This window comes from Poecilia formosa, unplaced genomic scaffold, assembly GCF_000485575.1.
Source record: "Poecilia formosa unplaced genomic scaffold, Poecilia_formosa-5.1.2 Scaffold1, whole genome shotgun sequence".
NCBI lineage: Eukaryota > Metazoa > Chordata > Actinopteri > Cyprinodontiformes > Poeciliidae > Poecilia > Poecilia formosa.
This window is the reverse complement of record NW_006799940.1, coordinates 2012868-2029707: the sequence shown is the minus strand read 5'-3', so window position 1 is coordinate 2029707 and position 16840 is coordinate 2012868. Positions and strand designations below refer to the sequence as shown.

Genomic DNA, 16840 nt, shown 5'->3' with positions numbered 1-16840 from the left:
ATCTGTGGGCACTGCGCCGTTACCTAGCAGCACCTGCCATGCCACGTTACCTAGCAACCAAGTGAGCTGTTGGGAATGATAGCAGGCTAGATCATGGCATATTGTGCTTTTTAAATATCTTGTCAGTTCTCCAAAAGACAACAAGCTCCACAACTACTTCTTCCTCATTGAATGAACTCATGTAAACTTTTGTCTTTAACTCATATGAGTCACAGATTTTGTCATCTAACTTTTGTTTTGATAGAAATAGAAATATATACCAAAGTTTAGTGTTCTGTATGTAATGTTGCCACTATGACAACTTTTGCCTATATTCTGGTGATTTTTTTGCAGCATATTTTTACTTCAAATATGGACCCATCGTCTTCTGCAGATCCTAACAACTTATAAAGTTTTAAAATGTTTTCTTCGCTCCTACCTTTCTGAAAACGATCATATTGGGGTAGTCATCATCTGGGTCTATGGTGCTCATGGACCTCATGGACAGAAGTGGTCGAGCCTTTCTGACGACTTCATTTGGTTCCTCGGAGCCTTCATCAGATTCACTGGTCTCCACAGAGCTTGGCAGCTGCTGCTCCTCTTCCTCCTCCTCCTCCTGCTGCTGCTGCTGCTGCTGCTGAGGTGCTTCAGCCATCACCGCAGCGTCCCTTTTCGGATGTGTTAAGTTATCCTCTCTTCTTTATCAGCGACAGGCTTCTTTCTTTACGTCTTGTGCCCTTTCCTCAGTGTCTGCAGGGAGAGACAGATTAATTGGACCTTATAACTCACTGGTGGGCTCCATCAGTTTTTTTTTTTCTAGGGTTTGTCAGGAAGAACAGAATGGATGAAATGAACACACAAATTCTGCTTGTTTTCTCAGTTTAACTTCCTGCTTATGCAGCACATCGCATGGTGTTTAAGCGTTTTACAAATATTTTTGCTTATTCATTCATAAACCATATCACCTCCCACACTGTCACAGCATGACCGTCAAATCTCCACAATTTTAAACCAAAGCATTTATTTCTCATATTCAATTGCAATAATTTATGGGACTGATTTCAGATCTTGCTGGGATAACTGATGACGTGCTGAACCTGAATGTTGTTTTACCAACCGTATGCTTCCATCTCTCAGCAAAATGAACCCTTGATGAGTCTATATAAACTCATGACCTTTACTTTTTGTATGAAAATACTCCAAGCATCCTTTAACGGAGTTCTGAGCAAAAGGATGCAGTTTCTTCTATCCAAAAATATATAACTGCCAAAAATAGCCGACTTCTGTCTCAGGTGGGACTTATTAAAAAAGCAGAAAAGAAAAACAAAAAAATGACAAAAGGATTTCATATTTATTAATTTTCTTCCCAAAGAAAAATAAAATTGTTCCTGAATCTTACATGCTTAACTGTGACCAAGTCTTATCCAACTTTATTTATAAAGCACTTTAAAACAACCACAACTGATACAAAGTGCTGTACATTAAAACACAACATAATAAAATTTTTTTTTTTTTAATTCCACTAAATCCACCAGAGATGAGTTGTTCTGCAGGTTTTTTTAATTAAATCATCTTCATCCTGAGACGGTTCAGTTCCCAGACTGAAGTTGGCAACTCACGCCTGAAAATCTAAAATAGTCCAAATGGAGCAACACTTTCTCCAATTTTAATTAACACAAGTCAGAGTGAAACTCTAAATTTCATCTAATGCCTGAAGAGTAAAAGTTATAAAATGTTAGAAGATAACTCAGTACTTTCTTTACTCTATCCTCATGCAACAATCTGCTGAATGCAACAGCGTTAGTCATTTTCAGCAACTTGAATTATTTCTGGCCATCTTCTCTCTGAGCACATGCAGCCATTTCACTTATCTTTATTTCTAGAGATTAAATGAGATCCAAATAGGACATTTGATTTTAACTTATCTTTAAAAATCAAGACAGATTTACAGCTACAACTCCAAACATCCTGCAAAGATGCTTGGAGAACTGGTGAAGCGTTTTCTTCAGACAGGATAGGGAACCTGGTCGGAGTTGAATGAAGATGGATGGAGCTGAATACAGGAAAGAAACTGGAAAATAAAATCTTGAAACAAGGATGAAGACAAAAAAGGGCTACAAGAGTGGTTTAATCCCCCCCGAGTCTTGACCAGGGATCCTCAACTGCAGGTTTTATGCTTCTCTGCTGCAACACACCTGCTTGACTGCACTGAGGAGGTCATTCAGATTTGATTGAAGAGTGTTGAACCAGGGACACATCTAAAAGTTGCAGCACACTGACTGCCAAAGCCTGGATTTTAGGACTCCAGGTCGAGGCTTGAATCTAATTTAGACGGTTACAATATCTGAAATTAACATTCAAGGCTCTCCAGCACATTCTCCAAAACAACGAGTAAAAACTTGATGTGCAAATTTGGTAAAGAAATTGCAAAAACACTGCAGACGAATACAAACCAAAGGCACAGCATTGATTTGTAAAACGACTTTCTCCCCATTTCAAAAATGTCCACTACTCTGTTGCAATTGTGTTTCCAATAAACGCAATGATGTTCTACATTTGTTGCTGTGTAAACATTGTGACACTGGTATTTTTTGCACATACCATTAAAAGAAAAAACTTTTTTGCCTTGCCTGTGGAGTGAAACATTTTGTTGATCATACAAAAACTCAATCCAGAAACCAGTTAAACATCTTTCCACAGCAGGATTCAGAATTTTTCAATTTGATCTTTTTTAACACAACCAAACAAGATTTAATCCTATATTCCAGGCGTGGCATGTTCACCCTCTGTGCAATATGGACCGTCACTGACCTGGAACAGAACTGGCATCCAGCAACTACAAGCATCAAACCGAAACTCTGCTACAACTTTGGATACATAAGCGTGTAATAATCGGGATTTTTTTTTTAAGAAAATGTGGAACAAAGTGAGCTGCCATCATATAGAAAAGTTAACCTACATTTCAGTTTGTGCTGCACATTGTGCTTTCTTCAGTGTATGCAATTAGCCCTACAGTCAATATATAACTATAATTTGATGCTAAAAGGAAAGCTGCATGATTAATTTCACATTCCACTCAAAAGACATGCAGACAGCTGTCAGGAGGCTTTTTGACCAGTATAGAAAGATGACCGTATAGAACCATAAAAAGAGGATGAGGCTCCCCACAACAAAACTGTGTGGATCTGAGAAAATGATTGTGAAAAGCAGGTTTGCATTCATTAAATAGGTAAGTTAGCTGTTCATAACTGGGCAAATTTCAGCAGGTAACTCATGCAAGCTGATCCAATATGATTTGGGCCCAACGCCCAGCTGTGTGTGTGTTGTGCAGCTCAGACACACATTTAAGTCCACATCAGCTGGCACTTTAGATCAATGCTCTCATCAGCCAGCTGTTTGTTCCTCTGAAATTCTCAGAGAATACACACACACACACACACACACACACACACACACACACACACACACACACACACACACAGTGTGTCAGCAGCAGAGCTTCAGAGGGCTGCTTCCTGTGAGGAAAGGAAAATGTGGCGTTTGTTTGCAATTGCAAATTAGAGGGGGACTGAAATCATCTCAGAATTAATGGCTTCCAACCTGCTGTCGTTATTCCAAACATACCATCTGTTTGGTCGGCGCCGCAAACCTGCACCTCGCTATGACAACAAAATGCCTGAATTGTTTCCTTGTGATCAAGTTCGCACACTGATTGATCCGTCCTCCACCCAGGATTAGATGTAGGCTTGTTAAACTGGGATCAGTATCAGGAGATTGGCTCTGACTGCTCATTTTGCATGTAAATTAAGTTATTCAACGCGAATACTCGCATCCACCTTTATCACCGTGTGATTTAGAGAGCCTGTGGCGTGTTTGCTTTATCAGGGATTTTGGTTAAATCCACTTTCACCTTTTCGTCCTTTATTCTAGCCCACAAATCAATATTTCTAAGCAGCAGGACATCCTAATTGCGTTTCTGGAGTAAGAGGGATGGCAAAGGGTCAAACGTTTTTAGCCCTTTAGTAGTTTTCAGAATTTTACTTAAAAAAGTTAAAAGGTCTGAGGTGTACCTGCAAACGCAGAGAAATGTATAAATTTTAAAACTTTAGTTTAATGTGAAACCTTGGCACATACTGAAAGGGCAGTTTGCTTGTAGCACCTCAATTTGTCACTTGTTGCAATGAGTGACCTTTCCCTGTTGGTGCATTGCAGCGTTGCTGATTTTCTCTTTTTTGGAAAACGAAAAAAAGACAAAGCTGAAGTCCAATTAAATGAACCTATTTGCTAGACAAGTCTGTTTTAAATTTGGTTTGATTTGTCCCCTAACATCCCCACTCTCATCACTTTACCTCAAAGCTGCATGAAGTTGGAAGATGGAATTAAAAATGTATGATTGTCACTCCAAAATCTTAATTATGACTGAAACAAAATGCACTAAATTAACCCTGCAATGCAGATTTTGTTGTTGTTGCTCTTTTGTAAAAGTTAATGATTCATTTTAAATTAGGGCTGCACCGATTGCAGCTTTCTAATATTAAGTACACTTGTGCCAACCTTTTATATTGGTCACAACCTAACATTAAAGTTTATTAAAGATCAATGTCTGTTAGTAAATCCACTGTTTTCAAACAGGAATAAACAATTAATCTTACATAGATATGATTTTCTGGTCCAAATTTCCAGCTACAAAGAACAAAGCAGCATCAAAGATGAAAAAAAAAAACTCGCTGTGATAATTTATTATGCAAGTCTCAAATTATTAACCCAATAAATTGGATCACATTCAGAGCTGAATATTACTTTGGCCTTCCATTTTCATCTCAACACATGCTGTGATGACAGCAAGAGGAAACCCAGTGAGATCTCCAGCTGCTTCTAAAGTCTTTTTTTATCAGTTCCCCTCAAGACCCTTTGCAGAGCAACAAACTCACAGCTGGTGGTTTCTGCAGCACCTATTCCCACCACCTCCCAGGGAACACTAAACAGTTGGCAGTTCTGACACCAGGTGGCTGCAGATCAAGGAAACAATCAAATCAGTGGACTTGGATGGTTATATGACAATGTTCAATTCTTAATTTGCAACAAAAGATTGCAGATTAGCGAGCGAGCTGATCATCAAGTCGGTAACTGTCAAATGTTTTAAATCGTAGACGGATTTAAAACATGTTCGAAATTTAGATTTACAGGATCAAATGAATCAAGAATGAAGGCTTGTAGCGAGATGTTTTCATGAGATCAGTTCATGACGTTACCACTCAAGAAAAGGTGAAGATGGGTAAAATTTACTAAATTTATCAGATTTTATTGAGCTTATTTTACACTTTTTAGCAAGACAAATTAAGAGCTGAAAAGCAAACAAGCAGACATGTTGGTAGAAAGCAGGAAATGTTCTGACACATTGCGATCCACCTATTAGTACGTTAAACGTATTTGTCCTGCTAGGGTTGGTTAATTTGTCGAAGTGTTTTGTTTGAAAACTTCCTGAAATTTAAAATGTTAATTATTTTTAACAATCCAGTACAGCACCGTAGCGAGCTGATCATCAAGTCGTTAATTAATGAAAAAACATTGAGTTTGTCAAAAGTCGCCAGTCACTGCCATCAACTTAGGTAACAATAATGAATGTTTCCCCTTCCTGATGGACACAGAACATCAAAATAATTTTGAATCATTAGCAGCAGCAACCCTGCCAACAGGGACAGTAAAAGCACAAGTGCTCATTATAAAACTTTAGTTAAAACACAAAAATCAAAACACCTTCAACTTCACTACCTGTCCTTGTTTTTGCACCTCAATTTTGAGCTTAATTTTGTAGACACGTAGATTTTTTTCCAAATTAACTAAAAAAAATAATCTGCACACAAAATGTGTATTTGTAGCAAAACAGCTTATAATATTCTTTCAAATGGGCATATTATTATGCCAATAGATTACACCCAAACATCACAAAAATATTTGATATTTTCAATCTAAGGGAGTATATTGTAAAAGAAAAAAGAAACATCTTAGCTTTTGCTAAGACTGGACAACAACAAAAGAAAACAAAATCCCATTCAGGTTCTAACTGTGGAGGAAAACTCTCAGGCTGCTATAGTGGCAGCAAAAGGTGGATTTGCAAGGTATTGACTGAGGGTTGTTTGTTTTGAAAAAATATATAATTTTCTTTAATTTCATAATTTTCTTGGCTCATCAAATCACTCATCTCATTAAAATACATTTAAGTTTGTGGATGTAATTTCAGAAAACGGCAGGATTTTTAATACTTGAAATAAGCATGGAATGAAGTAGAGTAATTTCTGATCCATTATCTAATCACACATCTTTAACAAAATGCAGTTAATTAAAAACAAGAAGGTCATTAGCAATTAGTTCCCATTTTATTTTATTGCAGCAAAGCAAATTTCCTACCAGTCAATGTGAATTGTCCATGCAGTTTCTGTGAATGGAGAGCTTTAATAAAGTCTCCCTGATGTTTTTTCAGCATGAAACACTTTTGCAGAGATCAGCTGTGAGTTTTGGGTAATAAAAGTAAGATCAGTGTTGGGCCTCCAGCCATGAAGGACATAAAGGCGAAACTAAGGCGAGAAAGAGAGAAGAACCTGCAGAGCAAAAAAAAACAAAACAAAAAACTGGGAAAATAAGTCTGGAAGAAGTAACAAGCAGAGTGAGGACAAGGTGAGAAGAGCTACAGAGTAAGAGAAATGGCAGCATTGCTCAGGATATGGAATATTTACAAATCTAACCTCAGAGCATTACTACAAATGTCTTATGCAGAAAAATCGCCAAGAAGCACCTGCAAGTCCTGGACTGCACCGATAAAACTGCCCCGATTCAACAAATAGGACACTTAACATATGTGTCAACTACAACAAAATAAAAATTCTCCACGCAGTGAATCAATGCTTTCAGGAATGATGCACTTCTTTTTTTTAAAACAAACTTGACACTAAAATGAATGCCTATGACAAAAACGCTCCGGTTCATCTGAATCCTCCCCATCCAGAATGTGAAACGCCTTATACATCGTCAAATTACACAAACGTCAGATTAACCAACTTAAAAACAGTTAAATGCTATGCGATTACTAAAGCAGAATTAAGAGAGGTTCTGCACATTGGATCATTTGGAAAACTGAAACATCTCAGGACGATCCACTCCCTGAACGCGCACGCATCCAAAAGCTTCAGTCATCCACTCAGACATGTTCCCACCAAAACTCTCAACATCCGTGAAAACCCCCCACAGAAACACCCACTGTGACTCAACTGAGCAGTCGAACTTGATCAAACCACAGTTGCGATTAATAGGACTGTCCAACATCATCCAACATCCCGCTGATCCAGCACCTCCGCGCATCACTCTGCCAACATCGCCGCACTCGCTATTTTCTTCCCTCCTAATCTTCTGCACATCTTTCTCACTCCACTGCACATCAGTCTTCCCACCCCCATATTCAGAGCCTTGTTTCTCACCTCTTACCGCCCGCTGACGTCCATCCTTCTCTGGGAGCTCCGGAGACAAGAAGCGGCTTCACCACCGACCCAACAAGCGCCTGAAGAGAGAGGGAGAGACGGAGAGAGGCAGAAACACAGGAGGGAGGGAGAAGAAACAATCCTTACACACCCAAAACCGCTTCAACAGAACATTAGTTGGTACAACCTGCACACAAATAAAGTTCAAAGAGAAAAAAAAATCATTATAGGTCATTTAAAAATCAATTGTCATGCCCAAAACCTAATTTTGATATGGTATTTTAAAATATTTATGAATGAAGGCCCTCTCCGGTGAAAACTTTGACTTGTCTTTGCATTACTTCACAAAATATACTGCATTTTAAACGAGGAAAAGTGCTCTATCAGTTATAAATGCTTACTTTTGAGGTAAGGTAGTAGTGCAGCTAACTCACTTGATATTTCTTCCCGAGAAATGTGCTGCGATAAAAGTAATAATAAATATCTCTTTTTTTTTAAAAGAAATGAGGTTAAGCTTGGAAATTTACAACAAAAGCAGCAGAGATGCTGAAAATGAACAACAGGTGTGGCGTAATCAGCAGTGACAATCCACGAGTAATGGTGTGTTCCAGTTACCTGGGAATTTGGTATATTCAAGTTAAGAAGTCAGAATTTCAACATGGCGACGCCCATAGACTTTTTTTTTTTTTTTTTTAGTACTTCTTACTTTACATAAGTAGACGCTACTTTTAATTTGTTCTGTTTATAGTTACAGGAAGTTGATTTCAGGCGCATTTTTGCATGCGTCATGCAAAACTAATGTTTCTGTTGATGTCAGGAGGAGCGGCCATATTGAAAGTCGGCCTGAAGTCATAACTGAGGCTAGTTGGAGTTGCTCCCAGTTTCCCAGAGGGAAATCAAGCTTTAGTGGGCGTCCCAGTTGGGTTTTGGAATTTCCCAATTACGAGTACAACAGGAATGTAGCATAAAAAGTAGCCACAAAAGAAACAAACAAATCAAAAATGAAACTATTTTAAAAAGCACATTTAAAACTTTAGAGTTCACCTAAGAGTTGAACATAAAACAAAACTTTGAATAACGTTAAAAGATCAGAAATCAAAAGTAACAGCAAGAAATACGGAAAATATGACCCAAATAAATTGAAGGGCCATTTAGGTTCAGGAGCAGTTTTCATTTTACATGTAAGAATTAAGCTTTTTTAATCCAAACTAAAACCATACTCTGCCATGAAACAATAAAAAACATGCTATTTTTATAACAAACTGCTCAGAGTGCAAGCATTTGGAGAGAAAAAAGTTTTAGAAGCAAAACCATGCAAACTTTAAAAAGAACAAAAAAGCATTTTATAATTAATTTTACATGTCAAGGAAGTCATTCTATGAGGATTAAAAGTGATCAAAATGCAGGTATTAATGTCATTTTTAGTGGAATTTGAGTTTTGAGATGACATTTGTTGTGAATTGTCACTATATAAATAAACAGACATTCAAGTTGTAAGAAATAACTGGATTCTTAGTCTGTGCCTGAATAGTTGAAGACACATTTCATAACATTTTCTTGATAATTTGTCAAAAATGTTAAATTCTTTACAATAGCTACCATCAGCATTTTCTATTCTACAAAGATGCTGTAAAACTGCTAAGTATAAAAATCACTGTAAATTATTTTCTGCCTAATTCTAAATTATTTCTCCAGTTGTGAAATCTAGCATTTCTAATCAAGCAGGAAGTTAACAGAAAATGTTATCGTTATTCCCTTCAGACGCTTCCCAGCTGCAATGTATTCCAACCGGAGGGTGAAATAGTAATTTGTTTCTAAATGCTGGTGTGAGATTTGTTCAGCAGCACCGAGATAAACTCGCTCTGTGCCTCTGAATTTATTTCCTGTCAAGCAGCAGGCTTTGTCAGGGTCACAGATGGCGCCGATCTTTTAATATTGGAGCTTGATGTTGTCTATTTCAACTCCAATAATTCAGGTACGACACATGCTGGATCAGACCGATTCTATTTGTAGCTTGAAGCAAACCATTTTCTTCGCAAGGCGTTTAAAAATACCTCGCAAATATTCTGATCTGCAAAGAAAGTAGAAAGTATATGTGAACATTTCAAGCTGGATTGAAGGAAACTTCTTCACACGTTATCTGAGACATTTATTAAACATTTTTCTTTTAGAGTTCTGAATATTGGCCAAATGAAGGATTTAGTGAGTTAAAGCAGAACGACATTTTAAATTCTCCACAGATTTGTCTCGACTATTACATCCATTCCTATCATCCAATGTCACCGCATTGAAAAATAATTTACTATTGTTCACATTGTCCTTACTCTCTATGACAATTTACTCTCACGACTCCAGAGCTGCCTGTGGTTTCAGAGGGGTTTATGAGAAATTGACACATTTTGCATTCATGTGTCAACTATTGCAATTGAAACAAAGGATTTTTTTTTATTTGTTTTGACAAGTTTACAGAAGGATCAATCTAAAGAAAGAAAAAAAACACATCTCAGAGTGCAGAGCGGAATGTTACAAAATATATATCTTAAAAACTTCTGTTGTGGTTTTGCTAGATCTCAATGCTACGTTCAACACATTTAGACAACATGCTTTGACAAAAGCTTTAAAATTTTGATTTTACTAATTTGTGGTACTTTTCTACAACTGGTTCAGATCTACCAACAGTCCAAAACTAGTTTGTGGGATTTAGTAAACCAGAGAAAACAAATGCGAGGTACCTCAAGGCTCCATCTTTGGATAACTTTTATTATAAAGCAAAGCAACAGATGTAATAATTATGCTGATGACATATGTTATATTATGTTATAACCCACAATGGTCAATGAATCAGTGTCTCCAAAAATATAAAGTCTGTAGATAAATTGGAGGAAGTTCCAACCTATCACAGAAAAGAGAGTTTTAATACAAGACATACAAGGTTAGAAACTGGAATTAAAGTAGACTGAAGAAGGCTAAAGAAAGCTAAAAACACAAGATGGCATCACAGAATCAGATCTGAATTTTAACATCTATTAATAAGTCAGTCTAATACCAGCTTATAAACTTTATCTTTCCTGTCACAAAACGCCAGCAACTTTCATTCTCACAGGTTACAACATCAGTGGTCAGCTGCTGCTGCAGCCAGAGTCCTGACCAACTGAGTGGGAATCATCTCACACTTGCAGATAAAGCACCAAATGTTTTTGACCAGTAAATCCTTCCAGTTTTGCTGGTCAGATTTGAACACCAGAGATCTGCTCACTCAGAGATAAACAAACGGAGGCAGGATTTCCTTTGCATGCAGCTCTGGAAACAGAAACTCTCCTTTAAAAGACGACGAAAAGCACAACACCTGCTTCACTGCAAAACCTGCTTCACTGTTGTAATGTTTTAGCTTTCTATCTGCTTAAATTATTTAATTTTGTCTCATGTTTGCATTTTGTTTAATGTGTATTTTTGTATTTCACTTTATCTCTGTTCCTTTGTTATCCTGCATATGAATGGTGCTATAGAAATAAACTCACATTGCCTCGAGACCATGTTGCAATGTAATCAGGCACTTATCACAAAAACATTACGTCAAACCGGAAAATTATCTACTTTTCTTTTCAAATCCTACCGTCTCAGTTTTAATGAACAAGCCATTCTGAATCTTTCTCCATTTTTTTCTAATTCAAGGTCTGGACACGTCATTTGAATGAGAAAAAAAGAATAATTTCTTCATTCCAAAAGTTCTCCACTGACAGAAAGATTTCCTTACTGCAACTTGTGATATTTGAAATGCATTGTGGTGTATTTGAACAACAGCTCCAGATCACAAAACAATGCATGTTCTGACAATTTCAGGAACACCATCTGCGGGACAAGAGATTTTTTTCAGCTCAATCTCACATCATGAAGAAGGCTTTCTGCACAAGAGCGAAAGGTGCAAAAAGTCAGACTTTTGAGGGTTCATGTCTCACAGTTAGGAAGTGATGTTTGTTCCAGTTTCCTTAGAAATTAATGAATTAAACTCTGCTGGAGGCTGTCAGATCTCTTTATGTTGGGGAATTTAAGGCTTTCCACTGATACTGTGGGGTTCTGACCTCCATATTGCAGTACCTGCAGTTTTCCTTTGTAGTAAGTTACACTTCTCAGTGAAACTGCAACAAAATACAGATTTAACTGCAACAAAATACAGATTTTTAGTATATTTCTTACACACTGTAATTGGATTGTGTTCATGTGAAGGCATGCCAGCTATGCTGAAATTAAAAATTAAATTAAAATTAAAATTAAAATCCTGATACGCCAGGATGAATATAATTATGACTCTTCTCAGCTTCTGCGCTGATGTGATTTGCTGTTTCTGAAGCATAAACAAATACCACCAGCTTGTGTGCTTTAGGATGATTGACAATGCTACAATTTCTAAAGCATGAACTTTCTTTTCACCACTTCTCCTTTCTTTTTTAAACCTAACCCTCTGTTTAGAAGTAATCTTCCCCAATTCTTCATCCTGAAAATGGGCAAAGCTTACAGCTCTGCTCGCCTTGCAGTTACAACTCTTAGCTGATGGGGACTTTGGCCGAGCGCTGAGGCACATCAAAGCGACTGATGCAATGATGGACCGAGGGAAGAAACAGAGTTTATACTGCGTGTGAAACCCAGTCCCACAATGAGGATATCAACAGACGGCCCATTTGCTGCGATTCAGGCGGCTTATTTTCTCAACCGGTGTTGCAGACTAAAAATATTTGGTGCCCTGATTCAATAAGCCATTACTGGGACAGGGAGTGGGGAGGGTGAGGTGGTGGTGGGGGGGCTGCAGCAGGCTTCAAACAGCCAGCTGTTTCTCTTTTTTTTTTTGCTTTCTCATGTTCATGCTGATCTGCTCTGCACCAGCGAAAGAAAATAAGCTTAAAAATCGATAGGATGCACTTACGAGGATACTGTCATCAAAAACAAAATTGATACTAATGGGCCAATCTGCTCAGGCAGACATGAATGCACACAGACACACACTGCATCTGCTCATGGGTGGAAGCTATAACGTTCACTCCGGACTGAATTATTGAGCATCAGTAAACAGGAAGAGAAGTTCCCACTGGGTTTATGAGAGTATAAATGTGTGTGTGTCATAAGTGGTGGTAAAAAGCTTCCAGAAGGATGTCCCATATTTGTTCATCTTTTCTAACTAACAGCACGCTTAACGGCATGTTTTGGGAGTGCTTGAGAATTAAATAAATTAATAGCTTACAGTTGCAGCTACAATCTACTGTTTTAAAAGGATTTTCCAACATAAATCACATAGTTGAAGTGGGAAGATGTGACAAATTATTTCAAATACGTTTTTACAAATAATAAAATCTGAAAAATGTGGCAAATGCATTTGTATTCATCCAAGAAGCTCGTGGTAACTATGAGAGAATGCAAAACTCAAGTGCGAGAATCTGTGCAGATGAATCTGTCAAATTGTACCTTTATGAAAGATTGAAAGCCCTAAAAGTCAAATATACAGCCACACACATTGCAGAGGCCACATCAAACCTGGAAGAAAGAGTTCTGGTCAAATGAAGCTAAAATTTAACACTTTGGTCTTCCTTTAAAAGTATTTATGTGGCAAAATACCCTCACTGCTAATTCATGCAGAAAGCCACCGCTGAAAGAAAACCACTTTCAAAGGTCCTCTAATTAAATGAGATGAAAATCAAACATTTTTGGGTCAAATAACACTCATATTTGAGAATGGTCTAGTTTAAGTTTTGTCCCTAAACCCAAAACAGAATTTAAAATTCAAATTCAACGAAACAATCCATCCAGTGTCACTGACCTTCAGCTATTTTGTGATGAAGACTTTGCCAACACGTCATAAATTTACGGCACTCCTTTTATGTTTTGTTTTGTTTTTTTTAATGTGCAGGTTTATCACTTAAAGTGTCAATGAATTGGATTAAAATGTGACAAAATCAGGAAAACTGAAATGGTTTTATCTCTTTTTTTTTAAAGATAATATCCAGGAATACACAAAACCATCCAGTTTACAAAGCACCAGAACTGAAAAAGGGTGTAATGGCCTATTACTTAGCTGCAGATCACAATATGACATTCTTGTAGTCAAAAACCTCTTGTGTCACATTTGACCGTCTAAAAATGCTGTTTTCTGCAGATTCCTCCTCTTTCAAGGAAACGTGAAATATACAAAATCCCTGGTGTGCTACAGTCTTCCTTCAGGTCTTCTTGCTGTTGAGTGTGGCTGGAAATGGAAACAAAAATGAGATCATCATCACCGATAACATCTAACAGTAATTCAAGGTAAAACACAAAACTTGTTGACAAGACGCAGCTCAGAGGACTTTTGATTCTTTATGTTTAGATGTTTGTTGTTTTTCCAAAGAGGCAGTCCACATCTTTATAAGTGGACTCATAAAAGCAATTGTGGAAATTTCCGAGATGTGTCTGAGAAGCCGAGACAAGACGGCGACTGACAGATGACGTGTAAAATCGACAGGCAGTCTTAAAGCCCCGCAGAGGGACGACTCGCGTCTCAAATGACACTGAAACAACAAGGCTCTGCCACCGACGAACAAAACACCTCGACTTTTTCTGGTCTCTGCTCTCGAGTGCTTGATGAGTTACACAGAGACGTGAAGGCGTTTTGTGTGGGCTGCTGGAGTGTGTGGGATAAAAGCACCAAGGGTCCGCACACAACGCAGGAGAAAGGAGAGAGAGTCAGGAGGAAGCCTGTCTCCTGGTAAACAGGAAGGGTTCGCTTATTTTAAGTCCGTTAGCAGAAAGGAGCTGGTAATGCTACCCTTCGTATTACCTGAAATATAAAAATTTAGGAGGGGGTTGCATTCAGCTTCAAAAGAATGCAAAAAAAGGTATTTTTTAATAAAATCGTATAAATTCCAGCTTCTATATGTTGATTGTTCAGCTGCAGATGAGAACAAAACACAGACTAATAATCTTATTTTGTGGTTTAACATTAAAATAAAACTTACTGGTCTTGCTTTTTTTTGCAAAAAGAAACAAAGTTTCTAGTTTGATTTGCAGCTCATCATGTTGAGGAAAATGTTTGCTCTAAACTGTCTTTTGGCATTTTTATCGAAACAAAAGTTTGTTTAGGTTCTACTTTACTTCCTGCTTCCACAGAAAGATGAAGATGACTCCAATCAAGCATGTTATTCAGTGACATTATATTCAAATGTAAAAACAAGAACATGTAGAAACCGACACACTTCACATTAATCTCGAATGAATCAGATCTGAATTCAGATTTAATCACATAACGTCTAATTTGATCCTAATTATAACTACAATCAAACTCAGCTGATTGTTCAATTAATCCTGGGTGCACCAGGATTATATGGTGGATTTGCATTTGCGAATTAACAGACATAAAAGAAAACGGGTTACTTCTGTTCGAGATCCTCAAACCTGAAGCCCCTGGTAAGACGGTCCAGCTGATTCTGCATCCACCTGTAGGATGATTCATGAATTGCCACTTCATTAACTCTTTCTCTGCACCGACCCAGGAGCGACTGAACCTCTGAAGACAAAAACGTCTCTGTGCATCACCGCAGGTGGACAGAGATAATGTTACACCCACCTGCTGGCTTCAGTTTATAAACCGTCTCAACTGCAGATCCCATTTGCAAATCATTACAAAAGTCATAAAAATTTGTCAAAAACAAAAGCTGTTTTTCTTACGAGGGGATCAGCAAATGATGCATTGATGTCTGGGGTAAGATATGCAACTATTTGCAATCACAGTGTTCTTCCATATCTATTCTGTCAGCACTGAGGACATTTATTGCATGTATATTTATTCCTAGCACAGCAGAAGAATCTCATCAAAAACGATTTGCTTTCAGGGCAGCGCATAATCACAGATCAAACAGGTTTTTTTCCTGATTTTGCAAGTCTATTGTTTGAGAAGTCCGATAATCATGGCTGACCGATGATTACATTTTAATTAGTTAATATAGTATCATATGAATGCATTTATACTTTTTAATTTAAACTTCTGTGTGTTTTCTTGGAATTTTATCTAAACCAATATGAAACGGCGCATAATGGTGAAGTGGAAGGAAAACTATTTTTACACATTTAAATCTAAAATATTTCGGCCTCCTTCACTCTGATACACCTACAAAATGAAACCCTGCAACCAACTGTCTAAAGCAGCAAGGTGATTATTAAACAGACCATCTTCAGTAACTTGCAGGAAAAGGAAAACCTACCTGAGGAAGATGCAGAAATCTGTTGAAACAAATGCACTTCATTCAATCAATAATCAGCAGGATGAAGTCTGGTGAGATGAGACCAAAATGTAAATTTTGTCTTACTCCTGAATACCGAAAGTTGAAAAATTAGAACTTATGTCAAACTGGAGGTTCGCAGGACATCTCCGGCCCGCCTTAGCTATTTATTTGGCCCTCTAAACATCAGAGAGAAACATAAATAGAACTTAAATTTCATTTTAACAATCAAATCATATCGGCTTTTATTTGTAGTGTCAAAGTAAATCAAGGTGAAAATATGTTAAATATTTAATTTTAAGAAGCACTCATCAAATCCAGATAAAGATAAAATACTTTAACAGTTTTAGCAGTGCACTCTAGAGAAGATTGGTGATCTTGATGTGGGGTAAAATAAAAATGAGTTGTGAACCACGCATTTCAATTTTTAATGTCAGAATGAATAAAAAGATGCATTAAAGGAGGCGATTTTAAGGTGTCAAATTGCATTCCGGCTCTTTTAAAGGGACATGGCGCCAGCTCATGGCACAATAAGGTGACTATGTTACCTTTGGTTGTTCGGTTATTTAGGCGCACCAGTAATCATGGAGAATGCTGCGATTAAAACTTGTTGCCAGTTCTTCATGATTGCATTTCTGCTTCCGTGTGAAAATGAGAAGCATTTTACAAACCGCGGATAACGGATTATAATTTTTGGATGATGTTAGTTCCTTCCCTCCCTTTAAGCAGTGGCTACCGCATGCTGAGAGGAGGAGAAAATGCAGGTGGAGAGACTTTGTTCCTGGCAGTGGGAGCAGTTAAAGTCCAATCAGATGAATCGGTGAGAACAGTGGGAGCCCGAGGCCTCCGCAGGTCAGATTCAACTTCTCTCTCTGTAGTTACTCACTGCAAGGTGCAATCAGACAAGACCAGAGCAGGAGACAGAAGAGACAGGCCTGAATCTGAGCTGCTCTTGATGCATGAGGAGCACAAATGACAGCACACCAAGCTGATAGAGCATTTATTTATTTCAGAAACTTTAATACTGTGATCACTGCAAATGTCTTGGTCATACTCCTTTTTTTTTTTTTTACATCTTACAAAGACAATGAATCTGGGATGTAAACAGTATTTTTGTAAAACTTCTGGTCCTCTCTTCATGCTGTGTGCTTT

General features: G+C 37.7%; 1 long non-coding RNA gene across 1 annotated transcript; it reads right to left on the bottom strand.

The window, feature by feature from the left end:
* Positions 1-43: 43 nt before the first annotated feature.
* On the bottom strand, positions 44-7978 carry LOC103131122 (uncharacterized). The gene is made up of 3 exons (XR_475331.2): positions 7886-7978; positions 7452-7531; positions 44-729 (listed from the first exon to the last, which is right to left on the bottom strand). It is a non-coding gene; the product is annotated as an uncharacterized LOC103131122 (long non-coding RNA).
* Positions 7979-16840: the final 8862 nt, after the last annotated feature.